The sequence below is a fragment of the Ipomoea nil genome, unplaced genomic scaffold (assembly GCF_001879475.1).
Source record: "Ipomoea nil cultivar Tokyo-kokei standard unplaced genomic scaffold, Asagao_1.1 scaffold2827, whole genome shotgun sequence".
NCBI classification, from domain to species: Eukaryota; Viridiplantae; Streptophyta; class Magnoliopsida; order Solanales; family Convolvulaceae; genus Ipomoea; species Ipomoea nil.
In genome coordinates, this window is record NW_017619255.1 from 907,923 (window position 1) to 922,201 (window position 14,279).

A 14,279-nucleotide genomic window follows, 5' to 3' on the forward strand; every position below is an offset into this window, starting at 1 on the left:
AGTTATTTACTAAAACATCTAGTTAGGACATTTAATGGACTAAAAATACATTTTTCCTCATTCGGCTAATCATATATAAACTGATCACATTAGAAATTAAATAACATCATATTAGATTATTTGTAAAAAGAGTTGTAGAAGAAAACCATATCCAATATCATTATCATCTGTAATTCAAATTTGCCTTAAAACGCATCGAAGAAAGTTTCATGACAGGGAATGTAAACGACGAGCAGGAGCGAGTTAGGATAAAAACCGGCGAGGGCGACGGGGAATCTAGAAAAAGACTACACTATCTTGGACATGTGGACACGCATGGGCATGGCATGCAGCACTTTCGTTTATATCAACTCAGCATTATTGGGTTTTGCTCTGAAAACTGACCAAAATAATATAATGTGCCATTATATTGTTCATTGGTAAGTAAGGTGGTGAGTAAACATATATGGTGAAGAATATTGGGTTCCTCTTTTTGTTGGTTTTGGGATGGGTGAGGGGAGGACGAGCACAATATTTGACCATCCATGTTGGCCAGTCAGGGTCGTCCGACTTCAAAACCATCCAATCAGCCATTGATTCAGTCCCCTCCAACAATTCTCAATGGGTTTGCATTTCCATCAAGCCTGGCATCTACATGTACGCATACATTTATTTTATGATTATACTTTTTCTTAATGTGATTTTTAATTAAATATATTTGTTTTCAAACTTCAATTTCTCTCCGTTGGATATTGGTGAATAAATCGATGCACAAAATATATATTTATGCGAAAATAGAATTTAATTTATAGAAAATTAATTGCAACCAAGTTTGGTACAAAACCAAAATTACATATATATATATATATATATATGAGCTAGGTATGTATATTACCAAAATAGGGATTTATTTTATCAAAAATAATCTCTACCACAACTAGTACAAGGGATTTAATTTTCACGAAATTAATCCCACCATACTTGGTACGAAACCAAAAACAAGAAGAAAAAGAAGAAGCAGAAATCCGAGTCGTGTGTACACACACTCTCCTTAAAACCGATTCGCCACCTCCCGAGGGTGCTATGAGCATTGTGGCATCAGTCTCTTAGGATAAAACAGACTACGACTTTGGCGTTCGAGCACTCCAACCCAAAGCGCGGAGAACTAGAACACAAGTTGAGCACTCTGATATTTTACGAAAGATGTTGGCATAATTTCTTTTCTTTTGTAAACGAATTGAGAGTAGAGAGAAACAAAAAAGAAAAGTTTTGAGAATTTTCAAAAATGGCCAGCAAAACATTCTGCCAACAACAAGCTTATGTAGGAGAAGGAACTTAATAACATTATAATGACACATTAATCCAACATATATTCAATTTAATAATGGGATAATAATATTTAAAACGGTCGTACTTATTATCGTAATAATATCAACAGTCACAAATTTAATATCTGATTAATTTGTACCGACCAAACGACCCGTTTCAAAATATCTGAGTGACCGAGAAGTCCATACAAATCGAAGGATATTTAAAATGGGATCGAAAACCACACCCGTGTGGTGCTAAAGTGTAGCAGGAATCAACGCATACATCATTGATTCGTGCCTACTGATTCGTGTACATAAGCGCAATTTGTGCTTCTTTCACTCAATCCACATGCACCGAATTGTGCATTAGTCTCAATACTCAAATTATGCTTCCAAAGTTTAATTACACAACACTTTCGTATAGCACCGAAAGCAGAGCACGAATTGGGCTAAAAACCCAATTCCCATTTATAAGCTTTCGTACTTAAGGTTTCGGTAAAGTTTAACAAAAGCACATCTCGTGCTTAACGATTTCATTAGCACAAAATACTAATTAACTACTTGCTTAATTATCCTTTCGTAATTTAGACTTCTCTCAAATAGGTTCACTTTGAGAGTCAATTTCTCATTCACCTATTACCCATTTTGAGCGTACAATATATCAATTTCTTCGTCTCACTACGAAAGTGAACGCCACATATATTTGTACTACAAAATAATCACTCAAAATATCATTTTTAGCTAAAAATTCCAACATCATCTATCAACATGTTTAATTCAAAAAATGAATTCTCTTCTACTGGTTGATTTTTAGAAGGAATAGACTTCACAAATTGAATTATTGTTGATTGTAATAATTTTATAAGACAGACTCATAATAAATCAAGTATAAATACAAGGGGATGGATTAAAATAATAATATTATTAACCAAGTACATGTCCCACATAAATAAATAATAAATCCAGCCTGATAACGATCAAGTCCCAGTAAGACTAGGCCTTTGGCTCTAGCCCTAGAAACCAATGGACTAATTACCATGCCTCATATCAAGCATGTCCACACATGAAATGAGTGATTGTCATTCTTCGATCAACCTCGTCTACCAACTTGTCAACACCACAAGTTGCCACCCCATATCTTTCTCGATCATTCGCTAATTTTATTGCTTCCATTTGCACAAGAAACATGGTAGGCTAGCTAGAGTAAGATGTACTTGTAAGTTAGGGGTTTGAGTCTTTGTGACTATATTTTTTCCCCTCTTTTTTGGTAGTTCTAGCTTAACTTGAACTAAACATCATTTTAGGCCCCTCTCTAACCCAATTATCATCGATCCTAGATACCATGAGTCCATCACGAGTCCCCCCTCACAATCTCGCACCAAAACTTCTACACTCACCTCGTCAAATTGGAGCTTTTCTAACACCTATAACTATTCTCGAGCTTTGCTCTCGACCTTGAGCCCAAAGGCTCCAACCGTTGTTCGGATCATCGGATGCTCCTAAACAAAATCTTCCCCGTCTTCTTCATTTTACTCATCTATATAATACTTCCGTGCTACATGTTCCTCTTTTGGACGGTTGTGAGAATCTCACGTCTTGACTTCTCCCTCTTGACAAGCCTTTAGGCTCACTTAAATCCTGTTGGGCCTCCAAGCCAACATATTCTCTTTTTGAGCATCAAGGCACCCACCGTCATCCTTATGTGAGGTCTGTCAAGATATTGTTATGCCTTCACTTTTTTCCACTTTTTTTTGTTTGATGTGTGTTTCCTTCTTATGTCACCTTCCCTGCTTGTGAGCCTACAAAGGATTTTTTTTCACTGCCTTCCCTACATGCAAGCCATATCGAGTCGCCTTCCCTACATGTGGGCCCGTCTAGAATGTTTTTTTTTTTATGACTTGGGTTGTAGGCCCACTACAATGTTGTTACTAATTCCTTGGGCTGCTTACCCGAGCTTGAAGAGTGCTTTGGTGATTGGGGGTGGGTTTGCCTAAGCCTCCGGTCTAATGACCGCCTACTACGTCGGGTTGGGTGTGCCCCCCACTATTGCTAGGCTACACATACGCCGATGACATTCCTAACTCTCAAGCCAGCGGTTGGACGTCGGGTCCAACCCTTAGAGAGTTCAAGTTAATGTTGGTGATAATGAACCACAACCGATTTAATATACCAAAAAATAATATTTATATATACACACACAAGTATATAAAATATTATTGGATATTTATATCCGAAATATATATATACACACAAATATATATAAAACGGATCCAAAGGTTATATATACGTATATATCTACGAGAAAGATATAACAATATATATCAACCAAAAGGAACTTATAATCCTCAGATTATAACTCCAAATCAACAAGAAAGAACAGATTTTTGCTTAGAGCATAATCCTAAAACAAGAAATAAGGAGAAGAAGAAAGAAATGTACGAGTTAGGCAAGGTGCCTTTCTTTCCTTAAAACCTTATTTGCCACCTCCCAAAAGTGCTAGGAGCGTTGTGGCCTAGGTTTCCCAGGATAAAACGTACAACGGTTCGACGTTTGAGCAACCAAACGAACGAACCCGGCGAACAAGAGCACGGGCAAAACACAGCTTCAAGAATGGAGTAGGAGCAGAATTTTTGAGAAGAAAAAGTGCTTATCTTTGTGTGTTGTGTACTCTCGTGTTCTTCCCTCACTAGTTGTCTCACTATGCAGGTGAAAAGCCTCTACTCCCACTACACTCTTATATAGGAGGTTGGTACTTAATAGAATTATTATGACACATTAACCAACATAAATTCAATTTAAAAATTGAATTATAACGTTTGAAACGGTCGTACTTATTATCGAAATAATATCAACGGTCACGAACTTAATATCCGATTAATTCGTACCGACCATAACGTCCCGTTTCAAATATCTGAGTGACCGAGAAGTCCGTACAAACCCGAAAGGTTAACGAATTGGGACCGGAAACCACACCCGAGTGGTCCGCAAGCACCGAAACGGTGCAGCACGAATCAATGCAAATAACATTGACTCGTGCTAGAAGCACCAAACTGGTGCTACACGAAAGGACTCACACGAAAGGAGTCCAAAAACCAAAGCATGAATTTGTGCTCAAAAGCACGAAACTTCACTTTGAATCCCAAATCATTATTTTAAGCTTTCTCAAAGCTTAATCATGTTTTAAGCTTATGCCTTCGTGATACACATCACAGCAAATTCTTTAATTAGCTATCAAGCTTAAAACCTTGCACATTTCGGGTACAAACAAATCACAACAATAGCTAATTTAATTAGCAACTATCTTAAGATTTTGACTTCTCTGAAATAGGTTCACTTTGAGAATCAATTTCTCATTCACCTATTACCCATTTTGAGCGTACATTATATCAAATTCTTCGTCTCACTACGAAGAACCCGAATCCACCTTGACCCGACCCAAATCGGAAGTGGATCCCACATATATTTGTACCACAAAATAATCACTCAAAATATCATTTTAATGCTATTTTTTCCAACAATCCCCCACATGAATGAAAAATGATTTTCAGGGTATTTTGAAATCAGAAACAACTGTGTTTAACGGTCGATCCCTGCATAGGATAGGTAGGGATCACTATACCCTTTGAACCTTCCCTTGTGAAGACATGTTTACTCTACTGGCTGTACGGTAGAACGCGATGTCTTTGAACCGACTGCCGTTTGTGTAGACGATGACATATCTCACACAGGAACCTCCCAACCATGCTCTGTTCTCATGAGTGTGCCCATTTTGGTCGTGGGTCACCGTCCTGGTTCTGCAAGAGTTTGTGAAGAATTGTGCCCATCAATTCTCCTTTGAAGCGACCCTCACTTCTCTCTCACATAGGTGATTCTTTTCCGAGTATCCCGCATACTCACACATGTCAACCGACATTCGAATCATTAAAGCACCAACATGCTAACCTTACGCGGGAGTCACTGTTTCTAACGAGGAGTGGTAGGGAGTCCGAGACCCCCACAGTGACACGCTCCGTTCCATAATTTAGTTGTCTCATTGAACCTAGGTGTCAGCTAGGTTGGGTATCCACTATAGAACTTTTAGTCCAAGGGCTTTAGACCCATTCCTCGTTCCAACTTCTCCACAACCATTTGCTTACCCTCGGGTTAGCGAGTTAGCGGCCGCTACGTTATCTTTTGACATCACGTAGTCAATAGAGATAACTCCCGTTGTGAGAAATTGTTTAATGGTATTATATCTACGACTTATAAGTCCTGACTTACCATTCCATATTTAACTCTGTACTTAACCAATTTTGGCTTGACTATCGCAATGCACATAAATTGGAGGTACGAGCTTAGCACTGGGAACATTCTCGAAATAATGGCATAGCCATTCGGCCTACTCGCTCGCGACACGAGTGTAAGGCTCTCAGCTTTGATCCCGTCGAATCTTAGCTATCACAAATTCATTTCGAGAATTTCCGTCCAACCGACTGCACTAGCCTACGTAAGGACGTAGCCTTTAATGGACTTAGTATCCTTTGATATCCGTGCTATATTTTCCAAGTACAGCTAGATATCTCACTTAGTGCAGTCCAACGTCATGAGCATACCTTGAGTATCTCATAACTTTCACGATTGCCTTCTAGTGCATAACACTAGGGTTACTCGTATGTCACCGAGTTCGTTAACCACTAAGGCAATATCCGGCCTAGTACAACCCATTTGATACAATTAAACTACCGATAATCTGAATGTATTCTCCGTGAGAAGTACAATCTCCGAGATTATTGGCTAGTTGTACGTTAGTATCTAACGGTGTCCAAGCCACTTGATTAACATCCTTTGTAAGGATTTAATCAACACAATGAGATTGACTTAACACGAGACCATACGGTCTTCTCACAATTTTAATCTCAAAGATTAAATCTGCCAAGCCCACACCTTTGATCGCACGTCAAATCTCAAATTTAACATGTTCTCGGTAGAATTGATCATGTGATGGTTACTACCCACGTTGAGTTTGTCGTGTATAAACAAACAGTGATTTCACCGTCCATCGTACGTAATACGTAGACACGCCTTCACTTTCATTTATACTAAACTCGTTGGTCATCACTGCATGATCAAAACCTCACATGCCAACTACTAAGGCAATTGTTTCGAACCATACAATGATCTCACCAATTACACACTTTCTTTTCACATCGTGGAACCACAGACCCTCAGGTCGTTCCATGTCTACTAAGAAAGCAACACATCCATTTTGATGAACTTCCAAGTCTCGTTAGACGGCTATGGCAAGTATCATACTAATGGATTTCATTCTCATCATCAGAGAATACATATCGAAGTAACCGTGGCACTCACGTTGCATGTAATCTACACTTACAAGCCTGGCCATTTTACTTCGATATAACTAACCGGTTTTATCTTCCGACTAGTGATCCACTTAGGATCCCGAGGTTTTACAACCTGGAGGAAGAACGACCAGTTCCAAGTATGATTCTCTAAGATAGAATCTACTTCACTCTCAATAGCCTCTCTCGGGTTGGTCCATCTGTAGAAGTCACAACTTCTACATACATTCGAGGCTTGTTTTCTAACAACCTTGTCAGAAAATCCAATTTATTTTCTAGTAAACAAGTTAGAATATGCGCGTCACATTCTAGCATGTACGTCAGAAAATCTGGACCAAAGGATTGTTCAATCCTAGCTCTCTTGCTACGTCTATCTTTGAGCTCGGGTTCTCTTTCATACCCTTCAACCATAGCTACGCCGAAAGTTCCTTTCAACGTGCTAGGTCCTTTATTGAATCTTCACAAAAATACATTTTCCAAAGAATGATGAATTTCTTGATTCAATTTATTGTGTTCTTACGTACATCCACACTATAGGACTCGTGTACTAAGAACCAGTACACAACTTTGGCAAGACACCCCCACATTTCAGGCATTAGTAGGAAACTTCCTACGTACCCATAATTCGTAAGAATTTCATGCGGGTAACCTTATTTAAAAGGTACTTACTTGTCCAAAGAAATGTCTCACCCCACATACTATGAGGTAGACCCGAACTTATCAACGCCTTGATATTTATGTTCGGTAACAACGTTCGATTGAGGTGAATATCGTATCGTACTTTCGAGTACAATACCAACGCTTTCGCAGAAATCACCAATAGGTGTTTCATATTCACTACATCGATCGTTCGTAACCGCATTAATCCACGATTAATTTGGTTTATCTCTTTTATTCTTATAAAGAATAAACATGTGCTACACGTTAGCACATCTCGTAGAAGCTGACGGGTTAGCCTTTACAAATCCATTCGGTTTTGACCGAAAGGCCACAAACCCGAACCAGTGCTTCCAACATTGAAGCACGAATCAGTGCTTAGTAATGAAGCACGAAACATGCTATACCAAGCACGAATCATTGCTCCCAAACTAACGCGCCGATTCCAAAGCAATCTCTATTGCTTTTAAATTATAAACTCACAACAACATTCGGTTGCTTAAATTATAATTACAGTGCTACTTTGTACTAGCTAGGATTATTAGTTAATTACACAATTAACCAAACTTCCTTTCGTGTTAATCACAAAGCACTTTTACAACGCTAAATTTAATTAGCCACATACTATACGAAAGGTTTAAGCTAAGTAGATTAGCATTATGACCAATCATAATCTAGCACCTTTATTGCTATTACCAAAGCACCAATTGCTTAAGTTTTCAACACCTAAAGGTGCAGCCACCAAGTGGCCGAAAGTACCTAACTAGGCACTCTACCTAGTGCTTAATACAACTGTTGCAGTGTTTTAATTTGCACTTCAAAGTGCCAAATTAAATTGCACTATCCATTAGTGCTACAAAAGCACTATTCACCAAGACACAATTTGTCTCAAAATAAATATACTAGTATAATTTGAAATTTTTGATCAAGTCAATTATAACATAATTAACGAGAACAAATCAACCAAATTTCCCACTAGTTGAATCAAACTCATATAATCGTTCTCAGAATATTATTTAAAATATTCAACACATGAGCTGTGACGCTCACGATTATATAGTTATTCCAATTTTTGACAAATTGATCCTTGAAATCCGTATCGTTCTACATGAACTAGAACCGAAGTTCGTTACGGAATTTCAACATGTAACGCGCTTGTTACATTTCGTTCCGGCCGTTAAGTCATTTTAGCATTTTCCACATAATGCTACGTGATGCACTACGCACCCATATTGAATCATTTCATACATTTGACATTATTCTAGCAAATAATTTGTATGTACCAAGATTCAACTCAATGGAACAATTATATTTTTATTCAAATAAAAATATTACAAGGATACTACAATATTTATTCAAAATAAATAAATAGAAAAAACTACATTGGAAACCAATTTCCATTATTCCTATCTCGTAGTAGTCCTTCAACTCGTGTGCCTTGTTCCATTTTCCAACCGTCCACTCCACGAAGGGTGGTCCATAGCGCACATCGGGGGTACCTTGGTTGTGACCTCACTCGTCCAACCATCCACATGTTTTAAACATAGCGAAATTGTCATCAACCTTTTCACCAGGATGACGATTCGCTTCATAGTGGCATTTATCCTTCTTCTCGTAATCTTCTTGAAAGCTAAGCTTCCGCTTGAGTTTCCTTTGATTACGGTTGAAGTCATTGGTAACACTACCATAGTCCTCAGACCATGTAGTCATTACACCATCATAGGATCCTTCGTGGCTTTTAGCCGATCCACTAGGCAACACAATAGGTACCAATTGTGTGCCATTAGCCACTAGTCTACCGGATCGTGAACCAAAGTTCTCCGGAGCACTATCGTGTGATTTAGCAACTCCCATGGAAACATCATTTCCAACGTTGCTGCCATCAACTGGCATCACGGAATGTGCAACATCGTTGCCGTTCCGACCATTTGAATGTGCACCTCCGGCAACATTCACGGATCCAACACTTTTGGAATCCATCGACTTGTTCATTATCAAAAAGAAATAAGGTTTTAAGATTGTTGGTGATAATGAACCACAATCGATTTAATATCCCAAAAAATAATATTTATATATACACACACAAGTATATAAAATATTATTGGATATTTATATCCAAAATATATATATACACACAAATATATATAAAACGGATCCAAAGGTTATATATACGTATATATCTACGAGAAAGATATAACAATATATATCAACCAAAAGGAACTTATAATCCTCAGATTATAACTCCAAATCAACAAGAAAGAACGGATTTTTGCTTAGAGCATAATCCTAAAACAAGAAACAAGGAGAAGAAGAAAGAAATGTACGAGTTAGGCAAGGTGCCTTTCTTTCCTTAAAACCTTATTTGCCACCTCCCAAAAGTGCTAGGAGCGTTGTGGCCTAGGTTTCCCAGGATAAAACGTACAACGGTTCGACGTTTGAGCACCCAAACGAACGAACCCGGCGAACAAGAGCACAGGCAAAACACGGCTTCAAGAATGGAGTAGGAGCAGAATTTTTGAGAAGAAAAAGTGCTTATCTTTGTGTGTTGTGTACTCTCGTGTTCTTCCCTCACTAGTTGTCTCACTATGCAGGTGAAAAGCCTCTACTCCCACTACACTCTTATATAGGAGGTTGGTACTTAATAGCATTATTATGACACATTAACCAACATAAATTCAATTTAAAAATTGAATTATAACGTTTGAAACGGTCGTACTTATTATCGAAATAATATCAACGGTCACGAACTTAATATCCGATTAATTCGTACCGACCATAACGTCCCGTTTCAAATATCTGAGTGACCGAGAAGTCCGTACAAACCCGAAAGGTTAACGAATTGGGACCGGAAACCACACCCGAGTGGTCCGCAAGCACCGAAACGGTGCAGCACGAATCAATGCAAATAGCATTGACTCGTGCTAGAAGCACCAAACTGGTGCTACACGAAAGGACTCACACGAAAGGAGTCCAAAAACCAAAGCATGAATTTGTGCTCAAAAGCACGAAACTTCACTTTGAATCCCAAATCATTATTTTAAGCTTTCTCAAAGCTTAATCATGTTTTAAGCTTATGCCTTCGTGATACACATCACAGCTAATTCTTTAATTAGCTATCAAGCTTAAAACCTTGCACATTTCGGGTACAAACAAATCACAACAATAGCTAATTTAATTAGCAACTATCTTAAGATTTTGACTTCTCTGAAATAGGTTCACTTTGAGAATCAATTTCTCATTCACCTATTACCCATTTTGAGCGTACATTATATCAAATTCTTCGTCTCACTACGAAGAACCCGAATCCACCTTGACCCGACCCAAATCGGAAGTGGATCCCACATATATTTGTACCACAAAATAATCACTCAAAATATCATTTTAATGCTATTTTTTCCAACAGTTAATTCTTGACACTAGGGTGTCCTTTTCGATGGCCAAGGTGCAAGTGGCACCTCTAGTTTGTTCTGGGTGAGAAACCGATCTCCAGGAACACGACTGCCTCCTTCCTCATTGGTCAAGGCATTCTCTTAGATCCTGGGGATGTTTGCTTATGGATATGTCTAATTTGATATATTTCAGGACTAATTTTGTGTAAATTGAGTGTGAAGCGTTGGGCAGATTTTAGAAATGCGTACTTTTCGTAGTGATCCCCACAAATAGAGCATTAGAGCCAATTATTCCTTGTGTGCTTGAAATGAGTATCTATTCCCCTGCTTGTTGGGAATTATATTCTTAAAGTAAAAATACTTACCAAATATGAGATAAACCTATACTTGAAAATGCTTTTTTTTTTTTTTTGAAAACTGAAAATGCTATTTTGTTTCACATACACCTATTTCATTTCGTTGTTATTATATTGATTTTGGTCATTTTTATATATATGTAGGGAACAGGTAACAATTTCGTATCACAAGCAATATATTTATCTCAAAGGAGAAGGTAATGAAAAAGCCAGCATTGTTTGGGGGAGCAGTATTCTTTCAGCTCAAGCCCAACTTTTTCATGCTTTGCGGACAATATCAAAGTTGAAAACCTTAATTTTGTGGTACAAACACTAAATTCGATCAGTTCCTTAATGTAGTGAAATTTGGTCAAATTGATTCACAAAACGTGAGAAAACGAAAACAAAGGATTTATTTGGTAACATAGTTACCTTATCAGCTAATTTTGATTTATTTGATCACTATTAGTTGTTTGACTTGATTAATAATCAATATGAGTGTTTAATTAATTAGTTTTTTTGTAACTTATTACTTCAAAAGGCTAATAAAATTCAAAAAGCTGCACAAAACAGATTTTTTAATCAACATTTTACATGTAATTAGCTATCAGCTAATAGCTAATTTACCAAACACTTTTTTACAATCGATCAACTAATGCTATCAATTAGTCAAATCTACTAACCCAATTAACTAACAACTATTTTCCAAATACCCCTAAAGTGTAGATATAGGCCTTGTTTGGTAAATAGATGTTAGTTGATAGCTAATAGCGGATAGCGGATAGCTGTTAGCTAATTGGGTTCATTAGAGGATATAACTAGTTGATAACATTAGCTGATTAGTTGTTGTTTATCCATTCATAACTACTGTTATGTATACCCTTGAACAGAATTCTTACAATTATCCTCCAATGCTGAAGTCAAGTCATCCCACAATACCGGCTGTGGCAGCTAAGGTTATTGGAGACAGAATGACGTTTTACGATTGTGGTTTTTACGGCGTGCAAGACACGTTGTTGGATGCCATGGGCAGACATTATTTCAAGCGTTGCATCATTGAAGGGGCCGTAGACTTCATCTTTGGTGCCGGTCAGTCTATTTTTAAGGTACGCTTAGTTTTCTAGCCCTTAATTTGTTTGTTTGCATCATTAGTCGAAATTTATTTTTTTGTGTTTAAGTTAGTTTCTAAATATATAATGAAAAAACAAATTAAAAATAACTTCAGTCAAGTCTGGTTAACTTAATCAGACACATAAAATGGAATGGATTCTTTACAACGGAATATCTGTTCTATACCTATGACGACCATCCATTTGGAATAGTAACTGGGATGCCATCATATTACATGATAGTTGACGGAATGAGTTTTTTTAAAATCAAATTTGTAATTCATGTCTAAAGATATATATTTTTTTTTAACTTCTTGAATAAAGAAAATACAAAAGAGATAGTACCAATAGTAGTCCTTTGAGTGCAGTGGGCAGTGACTCCATCAAGTTTAGTCCTTAACTTTCATATTGATCACCATTGAGCCTTGGAGTTTTGATCACCATTACCGTTTAAATCTATTTGGTAACTTAATCTCAATAAATAGATTTAAAATCAAAGAACTTATTGAGTCGACTAATTTTCTATAATGTTTTGTTTGATGTTGTGTTTTTAGGAGTGTACAATAGTGGTGAATGTTGGGAAATCGCGACGAGAAGGCAGTAAAGGATACATAACAGCACAAGGAAGGTCAGGTGCAAATGATAGCAATGCATTTGTTTTCAAGAACTGCAATGTGACTGGAAGTGGCAAGGCAATCTTGGGAAGGCCATGGAGAGCCTATGCTAGGGTCATATTTTTTAACTCCTCCCTCTCCGACGTCATTGTTCCTTATGGTTGGGATTCTTGGTTTTATGCGAATCAAGTGTAAGACTACATCTTTTTTCTCTCGATGACTATTTCAGCCACAAATATGTCATTTAATAAAGTAGTTAATTTGGTCCTTAATGGACTAAATTTACTACTTTGTATGGGTTAAAGATGGTCACGCAAATAATTTATGGACTAATTAAGTCAATACCATGGGTATAATTGAAAAATCAAAAATATAAATTTTCCTAAATTATTTAGGAAAATCTTATCATGTCGAATAGTAATAGTTAACCTATCCGATGGGACTGGCTCAGCCCCCAACGTGGGGAGTCTGACGTTCCCTCTTACCGATCTGGTGTTAACTGGCCAGTAGCCGATTTTGAACCCGCTAGTGGAGGTCATGACCTCTTCTTGTGGGCAGGCATGTCTTCCAAGACCTTGCCAATAATGTATAATCTTATTTTACTTCTTTTTTTCCTCTAGGGATCAATTAACATTTGCTGAAATAATCTGCTATGGCCCGGGGTCTAACACCTCAAAGAGAGTTGCATGGGAGGCACAATTGAGCCAAGAAATGACTGAGTACTTTGTCAACATCACCAAATTCATTGACGCTGATCAGTGGGTTAGCAAGCAACCTCTTTAATTATAATAGTTTAGTAATAAGCCAAGTACGTATTTGAATTGGTATTTGTTTTACTTTTTACTCTTTTGTGCTAATGGTCCAATTCAGTAGAAGTTTAGATGGGCTTATAAACTTGTGAACTTTTTCAAAAAATATGTTTTGTGTAAGATTTAGTAAAAATTTATTTCACAATAATACATTACATAGGTTTTACGATTGTATTAATTTTTGTTTAAATTATCTATACTATTTTATTTTCTAATTGTTAAAATTGTAATTAGTTTTTAATTAAATTTAATTTAAAAAAGAAATTGCGGGGACTCCATGGCCCACAGCTCTTGATGGGGAACGGTGAGCTAGCAATTTCCAATCATTATTGTATGGACCATGGTCCACACAATTGTGTGAACCATAAATAAAAAGTATGGAGTATATTTTTAATATACTAAAAGTACATTATTTATGTACATAAAGTACATTTTTAATATACTAAGCGTACATTATCTCTATCTTTATCTTTATCTTTTTTATCTTCTATATCTTCTTTATATTATTATTATATTATTATTATATTATCCTTTATATAATAAAGCTATATGAATTGGGAAATAATTAATGCCACAACATCCTTTATTATAAAAAAAAAAAAAGCACAACATTTAAAAAATAAAATAGCTATATATTATATAATCATATAAAAAATATACTTTTGAAAAATAAAATAGCTATATATTATATAATCATATAAAAAATGTGTTCAATTAAAGTTTAAATTTACACATACA

At 36.7% G+C, this 14,279-nt stretch overlaps 1 pseudogene; it reads left to right on the top strand.

Annotated features, from left to right (window-relative positions):
• The first annotated feature begins 445 nt into the window (after positions 1 to 445).
• LOC109159398 lies at positions 446 to 13,515 on the top strand (annotated as a pseudogene).
• The last annotated feature ends 764 nt before the right edge of the window (positions 13,516 to 14,279 follow it).